Source organism: Sylvia atricapilla, chromosome 3 (assembly GCF_009819655.1).
Source record: "Sylvia atricapilla isolate bSylAtr1 chromosome 3, bSylAtr1.pri, whole genome shotgun sequence".
NCBI lineage: Eukaryota > Metazoa > Chordata > Aves > Passeriformes > Sylviidae > Sylvia > Sylvia atricapilla.
The window spans coordinates 47,321,591-47,346,730 of NC_089142.1; the positions used below are offsets into that span (position 1 = coordinate 47,321,591).

Genomic DNA, 25,140 nt, shown 5'->3' on the forward strand with positions numbered 1-25,140 from the left:
GCGCGCAGTGGGCGCCCCATCTCCCACAGCGGCCGCGGCGGGAGCGGGAATGTGGAGTCCCCGCGCTCGGGGCCGCAGCGGGCCCGGGCCCTGCTCGGCCCCAGGGCCTCGGCGAAGTCCCTCAGCTGCCCCTCAGCACAGGCCGGGGAGCGGGGTGCCCTGTCCTTAAGAGCCCAGCACTTTCCGCCGCGCTGGGGCCCGAACCTCATCCTCTACGGGCTGGCTGCGGATGCTCGGCCTCCTGGGGCGTCGCGCCTTGTCCCCTCCCCAAGTGAAAGAGTTCTCTTCCACAACAAAACCGGTTTCTGTTTTGTTAGGTTTTGTTTTTGTTTCGTTAGGTTTTGGGTTTTTTTGAGTACTCCGGTCGGTACTGTGCCCTAGTGGCAAGTGTTGCACCTCAGTATCCCTGTTCTAGGGCAAGTTCAAAGCATGCTTCACAGTAACATATAGCAGCTGTCCCAAAAAAATCAAGGTATGCCTCACAAGAAGCATTTAACATCTGAATAATTTCGAGATTATCAGCTGCTTTCTCTCCTTGCGTCAGCTCAGGTACAAACTCAGGAAGGAGAAACATGATCACATTCACACTTAGCCGGCTTGTATTTGCATTTATACAAGAGGTCCACAGTTGTGAGGCCTGGTAGAGTCTGGGGATACACATCAGTTACACTAAAGTTTACTGTTTCTTCAGCTGATACAAAAGGCCTATATTTATAGACTTCTACTCATCCAGCCTTGACCAAGGTTTGCTGATTTGCTGTAGACTCTAAAAGTACCTAAAACCCCTGGTTACTGCCACATGTGCTTCTCTGATAAGTCATTTGTTATCAAATAACAAAACCGATACATGCCCTAACACAGGTTTAGTCTTTGTTCCCAGGATTAGGTTGCTTTCCCTCCTAGAGCACCTCTCAGTAATCTGTGTCCTTGTACCTGATTAAAAAAAAAAAATCATTTTATGTTGTTAGAGACAGACAACTGAAAAATAAGTTCGTTAAGCACATGCATGCACAAACAGCCTGAAGATAACCCTAGGGCATCCTGGATTTCCCCCCGCCTTTCACTTTTTAACAAAAGGATACTATATTATGATGTAGTCAGGTGTATAACATTTTTAAACAGCTTTTTTCATATTCCATTTGGAAATATCTCTCTTAGAAATAACATGCAAAATTGATTTCTACACCTTACAGTGCAGCTGATGTTTGTTTCTTGGTGCAAAGTGCAGCAAACTATCTGCATAACACTGCAAGAGGCATGATATTATCCACTTACTAATAAATTATTTTTTATCTCAGCCTGCTTAGTTCTGCCACTACTTGAACAGACTTAGATTGGACTCTAGAAACTCCAGGCACTATTTTATATTAGCTAATCACTGTATTATATGCTTCTTTGACCACTGAAATTCAATGTATTTATGAAGTTACTCAGCATTTTTTAGTTGCCTGATAAATATTTCTATCAAATCAGTACAACACATCAGCTGGTTCTATATCAGGAACACTTTTATTGTGCCATATAAGGAATTCAATAAAAGCAGTAATGTGTTGTAAAAGATCTTACTAGGAGCTTCACATGAGGAAAAATTCATAATTTCAATTAGTTTCAAATGGATACTCAATATCATATAGAAATAGCTTATTTAGGTTTAAATGGGCTAACTCAAGAGAAGCTATGTTGATTTCTGGGCAAAAACAACTATTCATGTTCTTCTAACATCTGAATTCAGGCAAGTGCAGCTCTCATTTAGAGAAGCTCCTTGAATGATAACTCATACTTGAATTGAGCAAGCATCAATAAGCATACAAAGTTGTATTTTAGTCAAAAGGATAAGAATTCATTCACTGAACTCACAGTAACTCAATATAACAGTAAGGACACTTACATTTAAAGGTCAGTAAAACTTAACTATCAAGTTTCATGGGTCGTGTATACAAGGGTGATTTCCTAGTCCTGCTTCTAGAAATGCAGGTTCTGCAGATATCTTCAAAGCTGCTCATTAAGAGCACAGCAGCCATGCTACACAAAAGCTAATGCTATAGAAGAAACTCTGGAGCATCACTTCCCGGGGTAAACAGGCATGAACGCCAGTGTGTTGCAGCTCAGGCCCACAGGAAAACAGAAGAGACTATATAACAAAGTATTACTGGGAAAGGCTACCATTCCTTTTAATATGTTGCATCAGGCAGACACTTTATAACATAATAATGATATTTTTTATACTTTCCTGTAAGTGCTTGTTTCTGTTATTGGGTGAATGCTGCCTTTATTTCCTTTATTTCACCCTTTCCCTGCATTATTATATTAACATTAGCTTGTTCTTTCACACAGAATTTATGTTGTGCCTTAGTGTGGTTTTTTTGGTTTTTTTTTTTTTTTTTTTTTTTTTTTTTTTAGGGAGGGAAGGAACATTAAAGAAAGCAGGAAATAAGGATCTTTTAAACAGAAAAGTGACTTCCATCTTCAACATATACAGCCAGAATTGCAATAGAAGGTATTACTGTTTCTTACATGTTTATCTTAAATCATATCTAGTGTAAAAACTCACTAAACAAATTAAAACTCATTAAACAAATAATGAACAAGAAATTTTCTATAGGTAAGTTTATCCCTTTACTTTTCTTACCAAAAAGGAATCTATAATTCTCAAATCTAGAAGATCCTCCCCTTCAGTCTCCCCACCCCCACTCCCCCAAAGATATTTTTAAAACAAAGCTTACATGGACAATCTAGAGCACCTATTTTTTTCCTCTTGACTGCTTCAACAGAAAAGCAACATACTGCAGAAATGAAGAACTATTCACCTTCCTTCTCTCTCCTTGCACAATCTAAAAGCAGAAAGATACAGCTAGAAAGCTTGCCATCACCAAGCTCATTGCTTATCCATGCTGTTCAAGCCTATGCACGCATGTTGGTACAGCCACCTCAATTCTCTTTAACAGAGCTCAGTAACCAATAAAATTAACTGAAAAAAAAATTAAAATTAAAATTGCACTGAAACAGAAAAATTAAATCCATAACAAAGCAAAAAGAATCCCCAAACAGCCAATCAAAATAAAAATCAACCAAAAGGCCTTTAAAAAACAACATAGCTTCTCTTCAAAAAGCAAAGAAAATTGCTTACTTAAGAACTGATGAATCTCTGCATGTACCAAAGGCCAGAAAGGGTCTTTAAAATGAAAAACTACCTCATTCCAGACTATATACTAAAAAAAAAAAAAAAAACAAAGCAAACAAAAAAAAGAGAAAAAAAAAAAAGAGAAAAAATAAAAAAAAAAAAACAACAAACAAAACAAAAAAACCCAAGCCAACTTAACTTAGAGAAATATAAAAAATATATTCACAAATTCTACTCTTCATATCAGAGCTAGCTCTTATACCATTAAGCACAACTCAACACACCTCACCCACCTCCCTTACCCCTAAACATACTCCTTTCTCCTCCCATCCTCTTTTTATCTGTGAAAATGAGCATTTTTCAAGTGATACCTATTAGCAACATTCACAGCTGCAAGCTGGCAGTCACACACATAAAATCACTGACAGTTTTATTGACTTGTTCTGTTCGTGTTCTTGATAGACCTTACATAAGTTCTGGAAAGCATAAGAGTAAATAAGGGTTTGGAGTCACTTTCCTGAGAAGAAAACATAGTTTTTCTCATGCAGATACTTTGTTAATGAAATCATTTTATGCAGAATGTCAAAATCATTAAAGAAAACATAGATAAAGAGAACTAAATAGAAAATTAATTGTGACATTCAAATTTGCTCAGATTCAGATTGCTTACTTGTGCAATAAGCACTGACAATATTGCTATCTACTAACTGCTTTTGAATTTCAAGTGTGTAGACTGCTGAATATTCTTCCTTAATTGCTGCTGGAAAGCACTAAGACTAATAGTGATTTCGTTTTAGTGTGATACAATAGCCTGGGGGCTGGAGGAACTTGCCCTCCTCCTGAGTGTTCATGTTGAACATAACACAGGGCAATGACTTCATTTTAAGTAGTAGTAGACCAGTATATTCTCTTACATGCCTATAATTTTTCTGTGAAGTGTCTTCATGTCTATGTCATGTGTGTAAATATAATTCATCTGTATCATGCTGTGCCTGGGGCAGATGTACCCACCCACTGGATGTCTCCTGCAATTGCCTGAAACTGGCTCTCTGCAGTTGTGTGCCTGGCAGTTTGATAGCCAGGAAAACTCTGTTTTCGGTGCACAGCATGTAAATGCAGATGCAGGTTTTATTGAAAGTGGAATAATTCAATAGTTCTAAGGCTTGTCTTTAAATAAATGGCTAGAAACTTCAATATTCAAATATTTTCTTTTAGAATCTTACTTTTTAAAGAGTTGTTAGGAGTACGAAGGTGGAATAGATGAAAACCGCAGTGGTAGATATAGTATAATGAGAGCAAAGTAATTAACTTTTCTTATTTGTATTGAAGGTTTTAACAGACCTAAAGAAAATGGTACACATTCACCTTTAGAAGAACTTAGATGTCTCACATTATCTTTTCTAGTTTAAATACCATTTAGTGGTGACTGCTCTATAGAGTGCTTGGTATATAGATTTTTTCAGTGCTCATTGTTTGCAAAGACAGATCAGTTTAAATTACGCTTGCTTTCAGTGAGACAACTGAATGATATTCTCTGTATCTGGTAATATCTGAAGAAAGACTTTTTTTTAGAAAATCTGACAGATATTCATGACATTCAAATGACATTCAAAAAGATTATAAAAGTAGCTATCCATCACGGTATATTTTCCAGAGACACAGACCTCCATATCAAGCACAGTACTTGTAAGTTACTTATGTCTGCTTTACTTTCTTTTGTCCTATCTACTTCTAAGCTAAATACTGAAGCTGAGCGGAAGGCAAACTTGTAAAAAATGGCAGACAGGCCTTACCAACCTATAAATGGTGCTTTAATAGCTCTCTATTAGTATACTTGCAAATTGCAAGGGCTAAATGTTTTCATTCTTAGCAACAGTATAATTTACAAAACTGGTATGGAGGTAGACAGGTAAGGGTTTATTTTCAGTATGTAGTGGGAAACTTGTGCCATACTGGTGGAAAGCAGTGCCAATAGGAAGTTCCCAGATGAGGAGCAGGAAACAGTCTACTGGTAGGAAGTCCTGAGATGAGGAGCATTGCAGGATGTGGATGAACATGGTGAAGAGTGTCATAGTTCTCCAGCAAATACTGAAGAGTGATTCTTGAACTGCTATAACCTATAAATCACTTCCTTGTTTCTTCTGTGTCTCAGTAGCTGAGCAGGTCACAGCTGATAAGACATTCTAGTCCCTGCATGATTCACTCTTCCTCCTATTTTCTTGATTAACCCTTGATTTCCTTGATCTCTCAAGCAGGCAAAAAACAGTGAGCACTGTCATCTACACAAACATCTCATCAATGCTAGTTTTTGCTTATCTGGTGTACCATGTGTAGTGTTATTAAAGGAGGATATGTCTGGAAAAGGAAAATGCACCAATTTATTTTAAATCCAGTTTAAATCTAATTTATACTGTCATGAGGCACTGTATAAACACTATTTCAATTTGACAGTGGTGGGCTAGCTTCAGCATAAACTGAAGCTCTAATCTTTGGAGACTAACTGATATAAAGCAGCATCAGCATAGTTTTTTGTATCAATTAGGAAACAAAGATAAACAGGAAAATTTCTCTTAGAATTTGTACCTATCACTTTGAACTTCCTGAGTCTTGGCAATAAAAAAATTTCCAATGAATAAAATCAGACAAAATAACTGGAGTTATGGAGTCTATAGATAGTTCACTGCACAGAGGACAAGATGGCTCACCACTACTTTAGCCATGAAAGTTTTCATAACAGAAAGGGTGATCTGAGGATGGATGTGTCTGAGGAGATGCGCAATTATCAGCATGGAGATGAGGTCCTTGGCAATTCTATTTGACTTTATTTCCTCTGTACAGAAATTGCTAGCAGGTTGTGGATCAGCAATCTCATTATTGCAAAGTCATGAATGTTCCTTCTTTCCTCATCCATTGTTAGGATGGCTATATCACAGGTGCAATGTACCACAACATTCCTTTGCAGCAAAACAAACCTGGGTGTCAAAGAATAGAAACAAAGATGAGAGCAGAGATTTCTTGTTACTTCTCTTAAATCTAGTAAAAAAAGGTCATAATTTAGAACTTTTTATACATTGATGTGATTTTTTCCCAGGAATACAAAAAAAAAAAAAAGAAAAAAAATTATTCATTATCTCTCCCAAATACCTAAATATCCATTCTACAACACTGACTCAATATTACATTCTAGAAACTACATAAATTTGCCATTTTACAGCCTGTGCTTTATTGGTAGTTTGTAAGTATTTGTCATATTTTATCCATGTGAAAATACTGCATTATATATATACTGTGCATATTTTGTCCTTTTGCATGCAGTACTGCCTTTGGTAAAGGAAGCAAATTCTTCTGTACACCTTTCTGTCATTATTTTTCCTGGAGCATCAGTGTTAATGTGCTGGCTGAACACACACATCTCTGTAAATATTCTTGTTTCCTTGCCTCACCCCACCCAGTAAACAGATTTCTTCAGGAATACCATATTCATGCAGGTGGCGTCTGGTAGAGCAAAGCATTTGAGGGGCAAGATGAAACATGTTTCTTGTCACTGAAGTAATTAGGGAGCAAGCTAAAATAATAAAGGAGAAAGTCATTGTTACATCTTTATTCCCCATTAAATTGCCAATGGCATTTATTTGCTTTTAATCAGTTTTAGCCCATGATATATTCAACATCAGGGTTATAATAATAGACATCTTGGAAGGCAGTCTGACAGCTGGCATGACCACAATCTATTTTATTTGACATTACAACCCTTTCCTATTTCCAGGTTTGACTGTCCACCCCAAAAGCAGGCCACCTGAATCAAGAAAAGGGTCTACTTAATGCACCATCCTCTTCTCTTCAGTCCCTTCCAGGGTTTCTGTGCAGGTTCATGTGTCTCTAGACACATCTTTCAGAAGGCCATTGTGGACAAAGATCCACAATGTGTGTGGGAAGTGCTTCAGTGCTTCACCAGCGAGAAGACTGTTGGGACCTGTGTTCTCCAAAGAGAAGAGCTATGTGGTGAGTCAGATCTGCTGAATACTCGTAGAATATTACAGTAATAGTCAATGTCCATTAGGCTACAGCTAAGAAAAGGAGAAAGAGTAAGTGTAATGGCATAAGACTAATAGAAATGTTGCTCTCTAAAATGATCAGGAATGACAACAGATCAGTGTGCTTTAGCAAGATCATAGCTGAGATGTTTTGACTAGCTGTGCTTTACATGTAGCCAGACTCCAAATCTCACCTGATTCTTTCATATCACCAGCCCCAAGTGTGGTCTCTCACTCTTTCCAGCATCACAAATTCCAAAGTCTCCTAGTAGTCAGCCATGTCTGTATTTCAGGTTTTCCATGATACTTCTGCCTGAGGAGAGAAGGCAAGTCAAAAAAATTCATTGAGCTGATGAGAGAGGCAGAGGGACAAAGCTAGTTCAGGGCCTAGGTATGACTTATTTAATTTTAAGCTTTAGGTGGCTTCTATCAAGCGCCTTACTTCTTCTTTTCTTCAAATGATGGTTAAATTAAACCCGGCTGTCTAGGCAAACAGCTGGCTTAGCACCTCAGCTAATTATACCAGCTGAAGATATGGACTAGCTACATTCCAAATGATTCCCAAACAACTTAGTTTCACTGCAGTTTACTTAAATAGTCAAACCTATTTTGAGAGGACTGAGTAGTTATTTCTGCTGCTGTATTTTTGTCAAAAGTTTTAACAGTTCCAAATATATCTTGAGTTTCCCAAGAGACCTAGACTTTAATAGCAAAATATAGTAGAAACCGAAGACTTTAGTTCCAACATAAAAAGAAAATAACAGAGCTAAATCTCATATCTTTTTTCAACTCAAGCACTTAATGCTCTGTCATAGATAAGACGAAAACTTGAGGTTACTCTGTCACACATAACCTGATAGCCTAGTTCTCCACTACTTTATCCTCCATGGACTTCCTGAATTAAAGCAGGATTTAGGATTGTTTACAAAGTGTCCCTTGATACAGCTTTTTAGGTGGCAATGATTAAATATACTGAGATGTTAGTATGTAGCATTCACAGTATTGTGAACTGCATTTTTGTACCATAAGACAGACACATGAAGCTGCATCTGCCTACCTTCTGTTCCAGGTGTGGGAAAGAAGTAGCTACAGATTCCTTTAGTGAAAAGCTAAGAAGACAAATGTTTCCAGATTTGGCACTTGAAAAGAAGAGATAATAAGTTTGCCAGTTAGGAGAATCCACCCAGTGAAGTTGTTGCATTTTGGACAACTGACAGATTCTCTACATTGTCTTAAGTTCAAGGAGTAACCAAAGATTGTTGAAGACTTATACCAAAACATGACATTTTTCAAGAGATGAGAAACACATTAATTCACATTTCTTGGTGCTTTTTTAGAAGAAAAATATTGTATTGCATTGCATCTGAAGACAAGGCAAATATAATTTTAAGGTGTTGTGTGTTATTACTCTTTCTGAAGTCTGTGTGTCTGTAAACGCTTTCCTCAGCCCTATTTTCTTTTATCATGCATGGTCAGTGGCCCCTTTCTTCAATGCCACCCCATCATGGCAGCATTCTATCCCCCATTCTCAATACATCCATCAATATCTTCTAGCATGCACACTGTTTATTAAGGTTAATGTGTGCTGAATATTACTACCATTATCTGTGCATTAAATCAGTTAAACATAAAACAAAAAAAATATATATAAGTGTCAAAGGTCTAAGCAAATAAAACAAACAGAAATATGTAAGTATTAAAAGTCTAAATAAATAAAATAAAAGTTTTAATTAAATAAATATATAGAATAAAAAGTAAAATGTTCTGGGTTGACCTGCCTCCTATCCCATATATCCATCCCATATCTTGGATACATTGTTAGCGTTTCCCCACCCCCCCCCGCTGCTTCTGTTCAGGTTTTTTTCCCTCCTTCCTTCTTGCCCCTCCCCCCCCCCCCCCCCCCCCCCCCCGCCCCACGCAAGGTTTGAACCAGCTCTGGACCTGACCTGACCTGAGAAGTTGGAGAAGTCCCGGGCCTGCCAGAGACACGTCAGCACCCTCCTCATCATCACAGTAACCCGTTTCCCACTATTCGGAATGTATTTTTGTCAATAAACCGTTTTTTCCACTTTTCCTCCGAGGTATTTTCCTTCCCGAACCCAGGGCTGGGGGGGAAGGGGTGGTGGAAATTTGATTTAGAGGACTCCTTTTAGAGGTTCTTCCCTAATTTACTCCAAACCAAAACAATATGATAGGATATATGATGTCCCCACATAGCTTTCCAAAAGCTAGGCATTTTGTCTGAAAGCCATTTTAAGAGAACCTCTACAGAGCTGTGTTCATCACAACTCTCCTGTCTAACACAGTTCCTTGGTTTACATAATGTCCTTGGAGTAGGAAGAAAAAGCTGTGAAAGAAGCTGTTGCAGGAGTCTTTGAAGTGCACTTGTAGCAGTACTTTTCCTGTTAATAGATATGTAAAATAAAAACAAAGGAGTTTTATTTGTGTTTCATACAAATCATGGGGTTGCATATTAATTGGATTCCTAGTTCTGAGAGAGAGAAGTAGAAAATATTCTCAAAATTTAAAAAAAACAACCCTAACAAGAACAAAACAAAACCCCTCCAACTTTGGTATTTTTTCTTCTATCCATAACAATAGCTGCAAAGTATCTGCTTCCACAGATCTGCTTGAGGGAATTTGTCCTTATGTGAGAAGTAACTATGTTAGTAATTAAGAGCATTTGATATTTATGATATAACAAACTCCTTTAATAAAAAAGATATTTCTTGAGACCCAGTGCTGTCATGTGATCAGATGATGATAACAAATGTGTAATCTCATGAATATGTACCCTACCCTCCAAATTAATGTTGAGGTTCCTGAACCCAGTCTTCCTTCTGACCTTCATGTGTTCTTGCCCCAACCTCAGCTTGCAAAAGCATAATATCACTGGCAAGTATTTTAAAGCTTTTTCCAGCCTGGGGTTTGGAGAAATACATCTGATGGTGTATTGCAGTCATTCCTCTTCTGTCTCTGATAAGCAGTGATAGAAGGATGTTGACATTTTAAACATTATCAATGGGTAGCTAAGTTTGTGCTCACTGAGAAGAGTAAGGAAAATTGTTCCTCAGAACATTTTTAGTTAAGGTTCCAAAAGTGCAAGCAGATGCCACTACATCTGTTACATTCTCTTCCCATGTTTGAGAGCATGTCTCTCACCACACTAGCTGGAAATTTCATTCTGAGGGAAATAGCAACAAATATAGATATAGATATTTCCCCTCATCTCCCAAGTGTTTATGATCTGGAGAAAAAACCCATAACATTTAAAAATACTAATATGTTTTACAGCTTACTAGCCAAATCTAAACTGTGCATGTGTTTACTATTAATATTCTAGCATATGATACAGAAGAAACTTATTTTTATAAATTTTGGGTAAATAGCTAAAAATATGTGCTGAAAACAATGCAAGACTAGAATCTAGTGAAATACTTTTCTCTGATGGGAGAGACATATAGGACAAAATGCATTATGTGGTCTGTACGGCCATTTTCACAAAGAGAACAGCAAAGGAAACAAGCTGTAAGTGACTAAGTGGGAAGCAGCCTATTTTCATGATACTGCTTGCAATTATGGAATACTTATAGGTCATTCATAGCAAAGAAATGCCATGTGTGCTTTGTTAGTCCTTTTGTAAAACTAATTCAGTAATTTGCATATATGTATATTTTAGCATGTTGAATTAGTTTTCTTGGCTTTGGAATATTCATATATATCTATTAATAGCATTGTTCTTAACATCACATGCTTAGAACATATAGAATTAGTGTCTAAGGGCTGTGAATCATAATTAAAAATAATATTTAAGTCCTGTTGCTGATTTTATCAAGGCAATATCAAGGCAATAATTTTCAGTGGCTACACAAGTCACCTTTTTTATTTTTGTAGCATTTATACTGCAGGAAATTCCAATGTAATTAACTCTGTGTCGAAGCCAATGGACTAAAGTGAGCATGATGTTCAGACATGTATTTAAGGGTCAAATATCAGGGAATTTGTTATGAGAGTTCCCAAGAAGCTCTGTTAGAGTCAATAGGATAGCCATATGTTAAGGGAGAACCTGAGGAGAGGACTTAGTTCATAATTACATGCTGAGTAGTTTAGCTGTTAAACTATCATATAGATGGAGAAAGGCAGCTCCAGACATGCCTTAAAGGAAACGTTCAGGAGAAACTACAGTCAGCACCAGCTTTCAGGAGCATGTTATGGTTTCAACCAGACACAGCACCTATCTTGGAGCTCCTTCTGAGCTTTTTTATTAGCTGGCTATAGGTGGCTTTCCATCAAACTGGGTGCCTGCAGACAGCTCCCATTTATCATGCAACCTGATATATACCAAAAAGTCACTGAAGAGGGTGGCTGTTTCAAATTCTGAGACATAAAAAATGTCCTTAGCAAGACAGTTATAGATGTTCCAAAAATGCAAGCAGATCCATGAGTCAGAATTTGGTATGAATATGGATCTTTTCCAACAGGCAATTTGGATGTGGCCATCCAGTTTGGAAGGCTAAGGTAATTTTATGTTATGAGCATGTACTGTTCTCTTCCAGTTGACTTAAATGCCACAGAGCTGTCCTGAGCTTGATTAAATTACTAGCAGAGACATAAAAAAAGAATATATTGTATTTAGGGCTTACTGTGTTAATGCAGTGTTTAGTATTAGCTCTTATTTTAGACAGAATCAAGCCTAAATAAAGGTCCCCCGTGCATAAAGTCTCTCTTTGCATGTTTTGCTTCAGAAAAGTCATACTAAGAGATTATTATGTTGCTTCCCCATTCATTACAAGAGACATTTTTAATTGACTGGACAACACAATTAAGCAAAAAATTTCATACTGGTGGGGGACACAGTGATGTATTCTGTTTGGCTGGGGTATTTTTTAAAGCAATTGAAAGCAGAAAGTACTAAAATACTCCTTTCTTTTTTTATTAGGAGGAAGGAACATTTTTTTTTTAATTCTCTTTGTTTTAATTAGTGACAATTCTGACCTTGAAGTCAATGTCTTCCATAAGATTCCGATAGTGATTTCTTTTCCCTAGACCATGAAACCACTTCTTTAGACTGTACTTCTTTTTAATTGACTTCCTAAGCTTTTCTCCAAAAGGATTTTTTCCCTTTTCTTCTCCTTTTCTTTTGAAATTTAGAGAAGGCATTTTTGACTTATTTCAGTCTGTTATAGATTTTGGAAATATTCCAGAGACAAAGATAGGACTAAAGCAAACTGGCAAAATCAATTCTTTTAAAGTTTTAGCTTTTAGTTTAGACAATTTTGACAATAATGTTGAAAGGATGCTGCAAAATGTCACAGTCTGGTCAGGAAACTGCAGTATAATGTGTGGTGAATAAATAACACACCAAGTGACACTGATAAAAGAGTTCTGGGGAAAATAACACCCTCAAAATGTTTTCAAATTATTATACCCCAATTTCTGGTCCCACTTACATCAAACTAAGTCTGCAGCAATTTCACTAACATCAAGACTGGATTCTTTATTCCCACAAACAATTTTTTCACGAAAGGTGAGCCTCATTGGAGTTATTTCAGCAAGAAATAAAGATAGTGCAAGCTTTTAGTGAAGGAAAGCATAGGTAACATTATGTCTGCATTTCACCTAAAGAGTGGGTGCCTGACACAGACTGCTGGCCCATTTTCCCTTGAAGCAACCAGCAGCATTCCCTGGTCTGGGTATCTGGGCTTCTTCTTCACCAGACAAAGAGGAATGGGGCCAAGGAAGTGGGCTGAGACATTTTGACATCCTCTGATACCAATATATATGCTAGTGCATATATTTACCTTTAAAATTCATAATAATGTATTTAAAATACATAAAAGTGCTTTAAAAGACATAGAAGTAATTCATCAGCTCAGAATAAGCACTTTTCATACATTACACATGTAAAGAAAAGGACTGGTGGATGAGAAGCTCGACACAACCTGGCAATGTGCACTTGCAGACCAGAAAGCCAACTGTGTCCTGGGCTGCATCAAAAGAAATGTGGCCAGCAGGGTGAGGGAAGTGATTCTCCCCCTCTGTTCTCCTCTCCTGGTATGATACATCCAGCTCTGAAGCCCCCAGCACAGGGATACAGAACTGCTGAAGCAGGTGCAAAAGGCCACAAAGATGATCAGAGGGCTGGAGCACCTCTTCAGTGAAGGCAGGCTGGGGTTGTTCAGCCTGGAGAAAACTCCAGAGAGACCTTACAACATCATTCCAGTACTTAAAGGAAGCCTACAAGAGAGCTGGAAAGCGACTTTTTACCAGGGCATGATAAGACAAGGGTGAAAGACTTCAAGCTGAAAGATTTTTATGTTTAGATTAGACACTGTAAAACAATTCTTTACTACAAGAGTGGTGAGGCACTGTAACACGTTGCCCAGAGAAATGGTGGATGCCCCATCTCTGGAATTGTTCAGAGCCAGGTTGGATGATGGGATGGTTGGATGAGGATGTGATTCCATGACTCTGTGATTCAGTCCTTAATTCTGAGGAAATAGTACTGATCACTATGTTTTCTGCAATTTACATCACTGCTAATAGCTTTCACCTTCATGAGCTGATGTTTTGCAGCTGTAAAGCAGGTGCAATGTTCTCCGTCATTCAGCTGTTCACTGACATGTCTCCTGGAAGCGAGACCAACTACCCTTTGGAGATGATGTTCAAAGACTGTCCTATTGAGTAATATTTGTGATAATTACATAAAATGATGTTTTAACAGACTTTCTATGGACGTTAGGGTAGAATTCCAGTTTACCTGCATATTTCCCAAAAGATATTTTCTTCTCCTTACCTGTGACTTTTCTGTGAATTTCTTCAAGCACCACCTTCCAATGAAAAAACCCTTCTTAAGAATTCTCTGTTCCTTAATGGATGAATGTGCTCAAACATATACCTGACATTTGTAAAGCCAGGAAAATAGAAATAAGGTTGTTTGTGTTAATCCCAGGCGGAATGTTATTTATCATGAGAACAGAGTTTTGTCAAAGGTAAACCTTGAACCCACAAGATAAATTACTGAATATCCTTAACCAGTCAATTCCATTTATTACTTCTTAATAAACCAAACGTGATCATACTTTAATCCCTTTCTTAAGGTGTACATAAAATACTCAGTCCGAGTTGGTGATTTGCTTACTTATGTCTTGCAATAATAATAATAAATGCAGCTTCTTTTTTTTGTGTGTTTGCCTCCTAAAAGGTTCTCTATCACTACACATTACCTACTTTCCTTTATTCTCAGAAGATGAAGCAAGCCTTTGATTTAAACTAGCTCAGGAAGCAATCCTAAGCCTATCACTTTTCTATATGTTGGATAAACCTGCCTTTATATTACTAAGGAGCAAAAAACCCCTAATAGTATAAAGTGCAGATGGCAAAAAAATGGTAAAGGTGACAATTTCTGGCTTTGAGGAAGGCAGCAAATGCTGTTTTCTTGCCTTGTCTCCTCATTGTTCACAATCTCTGAGTTTGTTGTCTGTCATCTTTCACAGGACATGAGCTTGGCAGAGTCCAAATGCCACACATCACTATTTCTGCCAGGAGGAGAACTCTTGGGTCTCTGGGTGGCTCTCTAGAAAAATTGCCTTTTATTATATTTTGATTCAGTTGGCTCTGTGATGGAGTTCTGCTGCAATTGTTTGAACAGTTTTCAATGAAGACAGCATGAGGAATAAATGTTCACTGATTCCTTTGGGAATGAAAAGAATCCATCTGCCTGTTAAATGTCTCAGAGTGTAATTCAAAAGAGTCAAATTATCTGCCCAAGAGTATGTACCTTATCCTCAGAATTTAAAATACATAGCCCCTTAAATTGCTCAGATTATGTAATTACTTTTGTTTGTTGTTCACTCTTTACTCTCCACATCCTAATGAACTCCTGAAGTAGGTGCAATATAGGAGTTCATTTTCTCTTCCTGGTAACTGGTTTGGACAGCCTATGCATAGATTATCCTTCCAAAACCATTGGGATTCAGATTGAGATGACTGAGCTCAGCTACACAGGGCTGAGGGAGCCTGCTGGATTATTTTGAGTGACTTCAGACTTCACATGGCCATTTGATTAGCTCAAGCAGCACCAATGCTTTCCTATTTAGTTTGTGGCTTGGCATCTTAATGGAACAATGAGGCAAATTCTTGACTCATCTTTAATTGGCACAGCCCCTTATATTTTAGTAAAATAATTGTAAAGTGAAATTTTTTTAAACACTTACCCCACCTTGAAACTGCCTGTGTAGCTACAGATTGAATTTTCTCAGTCTACAGTATTCCAGTCTAATGGATTTTAAGAAAGTAAGCACTATTCTAAGTGCTAAGCATGGAACTAATTTTTCAAGATGTTGTTTTGGTTTTGGTTGGTATTTTTTTTAATGAATGGCTATTTGGTTGTTAAGTGTTACAACTACATCTCTTTAACTTCTTGCTGGAACGAGCACAATTAATAGGATTGCCAGACATTTAGACTTAGAAAATAATACCATTCTGTATTCAAAATAAAACACTGTTACCAGTGGCAACCTCATTGGCAGTTTTAGCAGACAGTCCAAGTGCTGAAGGAGCACTGAGACAAATCCACTCTCCTCCACACAGAAGAGGACTCTTCTTTGTCAGGAAAATATAAGAAGGATGCTCAAGCTATACTGGCTTTGTGTAAAATTTCAGAGCCATTGCTTCTAACATGGGTTATTCTATAGTAAATTACTTTTAGAGCAAACAAGAAATAATAACAAAGTGGTATAATAGCTGCTGTCATCTGTTTTCATGTCTCCAATGAGAACTAAATTCAGCTGTAAGAAATAGCAGGGGTGGCTTTGTTCCTTTTCACCTGAGCCTGAATATCTGGCTTCATCCTTCAGGGTTTAGGCAAATTAGATCATTGAGGGCAACAGCCATCTTAACTTCAGACTACTGAGAAAAAAAATTAGATCTTCTTTTTAGGGAACTTTGCAGAGGCCATTCACTACCAAAACACTTCTGTGGAGACTAAAGGACTGGGAAATAGCTAAGAATTACTAAGAGGTAGGCATTGTCCAGTAGAGATCTTTTTATCCTCAAAATTACTCTGACATCAATTCAGAAGAAGGAAATGCAGGATATCCTGAGTACAGCCCTCTGGGTTCACCCAGATGTTCGCACAGGGGACAAAACACACTGGATGGAGATGCTTGTGTCCATCCCATGTACGTTGGTGCAAGCAATGGAAGCATGGAAAACAGCCAGACTCTGAGCTGGGAGCCAGACTGAGACATCCAAAGGGATGGGAAAGCAGCTCTAGGCTGGGGGTCCACAGCACCAGCAACCCCCTCTGAACTGGCCAGTAGCCAAACACTTAAGCAGGAGGCTTGACAGGTATTGAGCATCACCTGAAGACAAGGAGAAGACAGGCACTGCAGCTACTGCACTGCAGCAGGGATCATAGGGACAGGAGCTGGAACAGCCGAGCAATGAGCCCTGGGAAACCAGAGTCACCATAGTCATCACACATCTGCCCAGCCCTGTCTGTCATGGACTTGGACTTTGCTGCCAGCGCAGATTGCTGCAGGAAATTGTTCATGGGCTCAAGAGACCGATGGCTCCTGGAGACCTGAAACTGCTGGAGATGCTTCTCCCTCAACACCCACCACAGGCACAGTAATCCTGAGTAGCCCCTGGAGTACTCAGGACTTCAGCGCCTGCCTGTGCTACATGCATCCAGGCAGAATTGCTTGATAATTATTGCCATTATGCTCCTTCCATCTTGGTTTGACTTGTGAGCCAAAATCTAGGCACACTTCCTGCAGCACATAATTTTGTATATATTTTTTTCCTTTGTTTTTGCCACTGGAAAGAATGGCAAGTTTCTTTTCAACAGAACTTTGCATTATTGTTGCACTCTACTTACAATTGTCTGCATTTATTGTTTGTGTTTAATCTTTCCTCTTCTTAGAAACACAAGCCTGAGAGATCATCATTTACTCAAGACAATGACAAAATATTTTATTATGTTTTATTTTAGAATTATAGTGAGGAAATGGTGCCTCAGTCCACAGGGTTTAGAAACTCGTAAACCAAGGATTATTTAGAGCAGTAGTTGACATGGAAATTATTTACCTCTGAAAACTCCAGAATGGATGAGGATTGTTTTTATCGGTTTATAGTAGGATGGCATCAATCAATGAAAAAACTCAATTGATGAGCAATTACTTAGTAGGTCTTTTACTAAAAGACAAAAAGTTACAGAATGAGTGAGAAAAAAATAATACAAAATTTCTTCTCAGGGATAAGCTTATTCATACTGCAAACCTTTCAAGAAAAATAAAACATAGGTAGGATGCTGATGTAGACTCATCTGTCATGGGAATAGCTGCCTTTGTCTGAGACAGCTGACCATCAAATATTGAATCACTTAATAACCAGATTCAAAGTATTTTTTAAGTGTTTTGTATTTTCTATAACCACAGGTTGTTCATTGTTGGAGTCCAGTACAATCCCTTGGATGGCCTGGGACCCGAGGAAGGGAATTTGAGCCCTGGACACGGGGGTGTGGAGCTGGTCCAGGGGGCTCAGGAACCTTGGCACAGAGCCCAGGAAAACACCGGGTTTGGTTTTAATCCATGGGAAAAGCTTCCAACACTGAGAAAGGAATTACAAACCACCGGGATGTGAAAACAGTAGTTTAGTACAGTAGAAGATACAGAATTCAGTAGTTTTAGAGTTTATAGAATAGAAGTAAAAGGGGACAAGATGGTGGAATTTGGGTGGTACCTCATGTACTTCTTCTTCCTTGTCCTCCATCTTTTGGGGTGGTGATGGCACAAAGTAGTTAGAGTGGATTGGATCAAAGTAGAAATGACACTTTTAGTGTGGGCACTGGGCATTGGTACAAAATAGTAAATAACCGACACGTAGTTATCTGTATAAATGTTAGGGGACATCCCCTGGGGCAGGCAGTTGCCTCGTGTCCCAGCTGCTGTCCGGACCTCAGCTGGGAGCAGAGAAAATTCTGAGATACCAAATAATAAACACCACAAGAAACCTGAAAACAGACCTTGAGGACTCTGCTTTTTTATACCGACGCGACTCGGGGCTTTTAGAGGGTCAAGGACTTTAAACCACCTAAATCTCGGGTGAGGAAAGCCCCCCCGAGAGTTCAGGATTTGTACAAAAGAAGGATATCCACAGAAAGAGTTTGCTAGTGTTACATACTCCTGTGCTTGCAGACATTGCTCAATCTGCAAACTTGATTTTGAATAAATTATTTTGAAGTAATCAATTTCATCCAATCAAGAATAAATCACTGCTTACATATTTAATTTTCCTGTCATAGTTCATGTTGGATTATAGGTAATCTGAAGATTGAGATACAGTCACATTTACACCTCAACAGAAGCAAAGACCACTGCTTTACATTTAACACAAAGGAGAAAAATCTCCTTGCTATTGTGGAAATTTCACTTATAGTGAAAAAAAGACTAATGACACTTCTCACCCTAAGCCTCTACAACAGGGGAAAGTTTTTGAATCTAGGAGGAGATTATTTTAAAAGAAATAAAAGAAGTAATTTTTATGTGTGGATAGAAAAAAATATAAGAGAAAGATTGACAAAATGAAATGAGGAAATGGAAGCAAGAGAAATTCCAGGTAGGAAAATATTTTTTCCAAAAGCATGATTAAATACAGGAACATATTGCCCAGAGTTGTTGTAGAATCTCCATCCTTGGGGATTTCCAAGACTGAGGTGCACAAGGGCCTGAGAAACCTGGTTTAACATTGAAGTTAACCATAGAATACACAGGAAGTTTGCTTAGGTGACATCTAGAAATCCAACCAACCTACAATTTTGTTGCTGAAAGGGGTTGAGGAATACAGACCATAACAGGAAATTCAACAGGGATTAGAAAAATTCATTGCCGATACATCCATAAACATAGCAAAGGAATTGGATATGCCCTCCAACATCCCCAATGATCATGGATGCTAGGGATGAACAAAACACAGTGGATAACACTATGTTTTAGTTACTAGATAACATGATGTCTCTCTGAGCAGCATCTCCTGTTGACATAGCCGAGGGAAAAATACTTTGCAAATGAACAGTTGGTCTGATCCACAGGACATATAATTTTATCATTAATTCATCTAACTTACTGGTTGGATACAGCACTACTGCTTCCATGTCTCTGTTACATTTCCTGGATCTAGGATTGGAATTACAAAAGATGTTCAGTGCAGAAGATGTGAGCATGGAGATACAGACCTTGGCATTCTGGAATTCTGAAAAAATTACTGCGGGACAACTGAGCTCTGTATTTTGAGATGAAACTAGTTTCTAATTTGCTAAAAGAATAGGTTTTGATCACACTTCAGAAAAATCTAGGCTATGCCTCAGAAAACAGGATAAAACCTAGTGTGTATTTTAAACTTTAAAGAAGATTTTTTGTTCTTTGATAGATTGATTAAAAAAAATCAAATTAAAAGCTCAGGTAGCAAAGAAATACCTAAAAGCATATCTCAGCATATATTTACTAAGAGAGGCCTGTAATCAAATGCTTGTATTTAAACTGGTAGTGCTAGTCAAGCTGACTGAAATATTCAGCAGGCCTGAAATGCTCTCCCTAAGAAGATTCTTAATTGAGTTGGGATCTAAAGCCTTCCCTCTGTAAAAAGTATGGTCATATCCAGGTTCCTCCTGCACTGCTGTAGACATTGCGGTTATCCAAGCTATGAATGCCCCCTGAAACTTCTGCTGGGTTAGCATGCAGTCTCAGTCTCCCTGGACTAGTCCCATCTGTCTATAGCCTAATGATTCACATGTTACCCCTTAGTAAAGGGTAGAGAAAGTCAAAACTCTGGGAATCTGCAATCCCCTGTCGTCATCCACTATGCCAGAACCTTGACAACAGCTTTCATTATTGTGCTCTAGTTTTAATGGATTATCCTTTTTATTGCTGGCTGCAGTAGCAGTTCACAGAAATAAACCAAAATTATTCATTATATTAAAAAATTTGCTAATCTTCATTAATGTTGATCTCTTTAGTGTTATTTATTGAATGATAAAATTACCATTAGCAGATGGCAACTGAAGTATATAAAATGCAAATGCCTACAATATCAAGCAAGCATATTTTACAGACAAAATTTAATATAAGTGCACATTATGATTGGTCTTTTTTTGTGCAGAGAATGGAAGATAATGGGAATGCCTCTCTTAGATTAATTAATCTATTTATTCAACAAAACAAGCTGATGCCACTAGTTAGGTTAACAATATGGAAAGATAGATGATATTGGAGCATATGGACTGCTGTTAAAATGACCTTTGTTGCTCTATTAATGAAACTTTTTCCTTGCGATTCTAAATTTTAATGGTACAACGCCCAAAGCGTAAGGTATGTTAGAGAATAAGGTTGTAAATTGTCTCTCAGTCTTACTCAGGAGCCTCAATAGTCCTTTTTTGCAGATGAGACTCAGAGCACTGAGATACAGACTCTAAATACATGAATAATGTAGAAAGTATTCTTTTTCTGGTTGCCAGGGTCCTCCACATTATCCATGCAGTTTGTTTGTACTTGTACACCAAATTCCCATTGATTTCAGTTGGACTTAGACAAATATCAAATATTCAGAGCTGTAGCCTTTGCAGACTGTAATATAAAGTTAATGGGAATCATACAGAGTATCCCCATTGTCTCATTTCCTGATTCAGCAGGATTAGTTCTTCCTTTATGCGTCTAATTCAGCAGAAGCCATCTGAAAAGTCCTGAAAACATCAGGGTAACTGCACAGTGGGGACCCCCCCTTGCACACATTCTTTCTTAATGTACCTGTGAGTGGAAAGGCTCCCTCATTACAGAGACAAATGAGAAGTGCTTTTCTTGGTGGGAGTAGCAGTAGTAAAACCAATTGCATTTGCTGCATTCTTCATTTCCTTTCTAATCAGCCCATGATATGACAGCCTTTGCAAACCACAAAGGCAGCTGACACAGGGCACAAAATTATTCCTTCTTGCATGAAGAGAAATTTCTGATGCAGCCTAGATGTTACAAGCTTGCATTTGCTTATTTGCACATTGTTTGTGACAAATGAGAGACCAGCAGTAATGAGGAGATGGGTATAAATGTAATGATAGAGTAACTGAACTCTTTGCAACATCTGTATGTTACATGTTCATGGAAATGAAGGTGTAGCTGAGGAAGGAAGGGGCTAGTCAGCTAACAGGTCAGTAAGAAGCATCAAAACAAATATTCTCTAGGAAAAAATATGAAGTGTTCCTGTGTATGGGGGATTTCTACAGTTTTAATGTCAGAGAGTTTTAAGGTCAGACATGGATCCCTTTATTGAGGAATTCAATCGACATTTAAAAACAAAAAATCCTACTGCAATTGAACAGTTTTCAAAGTATAAACTATAGCTTCATGCGGCTGTGAGTAGAGACATGCCTGGCTGCTGACCATTTCCCTCCAGCTCTCCTTGTATGGATTGAAACATTTAGAGTTCCAGGTCATAGCCCAGAAAAGCATATAGAAAAGACAGGCAACATTGATTTTTTTTCCTCAGTAAATGTGTATGGGTAAAAAGGACTATCAACTGTGGAGCAGTATAATTTCTGCTTTCCCCTCAAAGTCATAAATTTGTGACTTGAGCTGCTGGAGAACCAGGGAAGAGGATTTTGTGCTAGTTGATTATATAAAAGAGGTGCCATTAGAGCTGAAAACTAGACTGAGGCTTGGTTCTGATGGAGAGTCATATTAACATTAAGATGATTCTTGAGAGAGTAAAGAATTATATGGATTTACTTAGAGTTCTACAGCATTTTGTTGTATAGCATGGAAGAGTAGATTTGTTTGCACCAGCTGAACAATAACTAACTAAATTTGAAATAATTAAGTCAATTCAATCCCTTCTGTCCATTCAGCTGCAACTAATTTCACTTTCGAACAGTTGTTATTATTTTTTTTTAATTGAGCAAAAAAACCCCACTCTTGTCTCTCAGCAGATTCTACAGCTGTACCATGCTTGCAGGTAGGTAGGTACAGTAGGTTCCAGGAAACTGATTTCACTGTTTTCACTGTCTGTGTCTGCCTTACTTATGTCTTCCTTACAGTTATTTCTGTTGCATAAATATGCATAATTTACAAAGATTTGCTATTAGGTCTCTGGCAAACAGGCTCCTGAATGACTGAGCATTCACTCCAGCTGTTTAGGAGGAATAAAGGGCAGTACCTGACTGCAAAGTTTCAGGGTTGAACAACCAGTATAGGACAAGGCTGTATGTGCAGAGTCTACTGCAAAACTGTGAGAGCCTACAAAATACAAAATCTAAGTATTGTGCCAAGGAAAATAGCATGAAAGTGTTTTTAAGAGCTTTGGTGGAATGACATTACCGGGGCAAATAATGTGTGTCATTTTGCTCTCTATCAACTGTACAACATTAAAAAGAAAACCAAATGATAGATACTGTGTTAGGTAAAGCTTTGTGAGTTCATTTACTTCCTGAAAGAAGTGAAATTAAAACCAGATTCTAACAGCTAATTATACCATGCTGAACTGTACCATGAATTCCTAAGAGTGGGACCAGGTCCCTGAAGAACCTTAAAAATGGTATTTCTGAAGTTGCTGGTATAGATCTAGGGTATTGTAATAATGCATTGTGGTAAGACAGACAGAGATAGTGCTAAAGGCAATCCTGCCTCTGATATATTGCAGCTGTGTTAATTACCAAAGAGTGGGAACAGCCTTGCTCCCAGATATGGGTGTGATAAAAGCGTGAGTTAGTTGATAGAGAGTTAGTTGGAGTCTCCTGGCTGTGCTGTGAGGACCAAGGGATGGGAGGTGGTGCGAGGGACAGGCAGGGTTAGGTGGCTGTGCTGGGGGCAGGGAGCTGGAACAGCAGAAGGAAGAGAGAAGAAAGAAAGGAAGAGCCAGAGTTGTGGGGACCTGCCCATAGGCTTGCTACATGGAAAAGGTATGAAAGATTCCTACATAACATGGTGATGATATTTGAAGCCCCCTGAGGCTTTTACTGAAGTACTTTGAGTGCACTGGCTGTCTCGACCTTGATAATGCACAGGTCAGATATAAGCTTTATTAACTATGATCGTAGTGAGCAAATATTCAACCAGTATCTCCTCCTCTGTTCCCTCTTCTCTGCAATGTGATTGCAGAGACCCAGCCTATGTACTGTTTAGGAAAAAAATAAAAAACTATAAATTAAAGGAAAAAAGATGAGGAAAACAAATAATTTCAATATTAAGAAAACTGGGCACTCATCCCTGGGTGGGTTGAACTTATTAAATATCTTACTAACTGTCACAAATTGAAGAAGAAATCAAAGAGCAAATAATGTGAAAATATGGAGAGTGGAGCCTATAAGAGTGGCACAGCCACTATTGTCTTTACTCAGTGTGAGGAGGTAGAGGTAGTCACAAACTGCTAATATTTAATCACCAGGAATGTTCTTTTATTTAGGGTAAACTTCTTACCCAGATCAAATTTTTATTTAATATTGATAATAATTACTCCACCTCAGTGTGACTGAATGTGGTCAGTCAGAGAAAGCTCTAATGCCATTGAAAATATTGCAGAGGACATCTTGGCCAAATCCTAAGAGTCACAGACATCTTTTCCTGTTTAGGATAATTTTATAGCTGTGTGACTTGCCATAGCACAAGGTGAAAGGACACTGGGGAAGCACTGAGAAGGGAACAAAGTCAAGTCCCATTCCTGATGATGATGTTCTCACTCATGCTCACCTATTTAGTCACAGCTGTTTGATACTGAGTATTCATTCCTTTCCCTCAGCCCTCCCTGTCTGGCTATCATCACACTGTTAATGTGTGTTGATGATGCTGCAAAATTAATTCAGGCAGGTGACTGACATTTATTATATATGACTCATTCTTCTCCACCCCAAAATAGTGATGTGCTGTGTTTTGTGTTGTATATGCTGCTATTTTGTTGGATTTGAATTTCTTTATTTATACTTTATTTATACAGAGAAGAAAGGCTGAAGAAAAGCAAAATTCAAGGCTAAGGGTTGCCATGACTTGGAACAGTTCCTTCCACAGTTTTTGGATACCATGGCCTAGACCTCCATGCCAGAGTGTGTACAACTTTTTCTTCTGTGTTCCATTGTTTTGATACTGGATATTTTCTAGCTCATCATGTCTTCTGAATGTGGTGCTTGATTGACAGTGGGCAGTGGGGCTGCTGCAGAGGTGCTCTGCTGAGAGCTCCCTGCAATGACCCCTCTAGCAGGTCTCATTTAAGTTGTGATGAAGAGTGAGGGACAGGGCTGGGCCAAAACACAAGCTTTTTCTACTACTGCATAGTGTGAGTATCAGATACTTTATGGTACAAGAATTAGAGATGGGATAAAATCATACTTAAATCCCCAAAGTTACTCAAATCCATTTTCTAGTCTTTCTGGCCATGTGTCTTTATTTAAGGACAGTCTCACTTCTACATGAAATTGCTTTGCAATTTCATATAAGCAGTAAGTGAGAGAATATTTTGAATAAAATCTCTAAGACTTTGAAGGCTAGCCTATAACAATTCTCCTAGTCAAAATGAGAAATCTGTACCTGCTATTGCAAAAATATTTTCCCATTGTGTTCCTTGAGGGGGAGCTCCAGTTGAATGAAAACGATGCAAGGTGAAATCCACTGAAAAATCCTCCCAACCCTACAAACTAAAGAAATATTTTCTAAAGATGTTAATAAGCCAATTGAAGGAATGAATCTCTCATTTGTAACGGATTTAATTTTCTAGGTGATAACACTGCTTTTTCTAGCTGTCCCCCTTCAACTAGTACACCGTAAAGATTTATAACCAAGATTTCTGTGCTATCTTCAGGGGATCACAACATTCTCCTGTACTCACAGTTCATGCTTCTTGTGTGCAAGAATGGGCTGGGAGAGGCTGAGGCAGAGTGCATGCACTTCTATCAGTGAGTTCCCAGCTACTCTCTGGGGAATAAAAATTTTCAATAAGTAAAATGTTAAA

At 38.2% G+C, this 25,140-nt stretch overlaps 1 long non-coding RNA gene across 1 annotated transcript in view; it reads left to right on the forward strand.

Annotated features, from left to right (window-relative positions):
- LOC136358408 (uncharacterized) overlaps positions 1 to 24,345 on the forward strand; it is a 524,491-nt gene extending 500,146 nt beyond the window's left edge. The window contains exon 2 of the long non-coding RNA XR_010743087.1: positions 24,133 to 24,345. This is a non-coding gene — a long non-coding RNA (uncharacterized lncRNA). The remainder of the gene's footprint in view (positions 1 to 24,132) is intronic.
- The last annotated feature ends 795 nt before the right edge of the window (positions 24,346 to 25,140 follow it).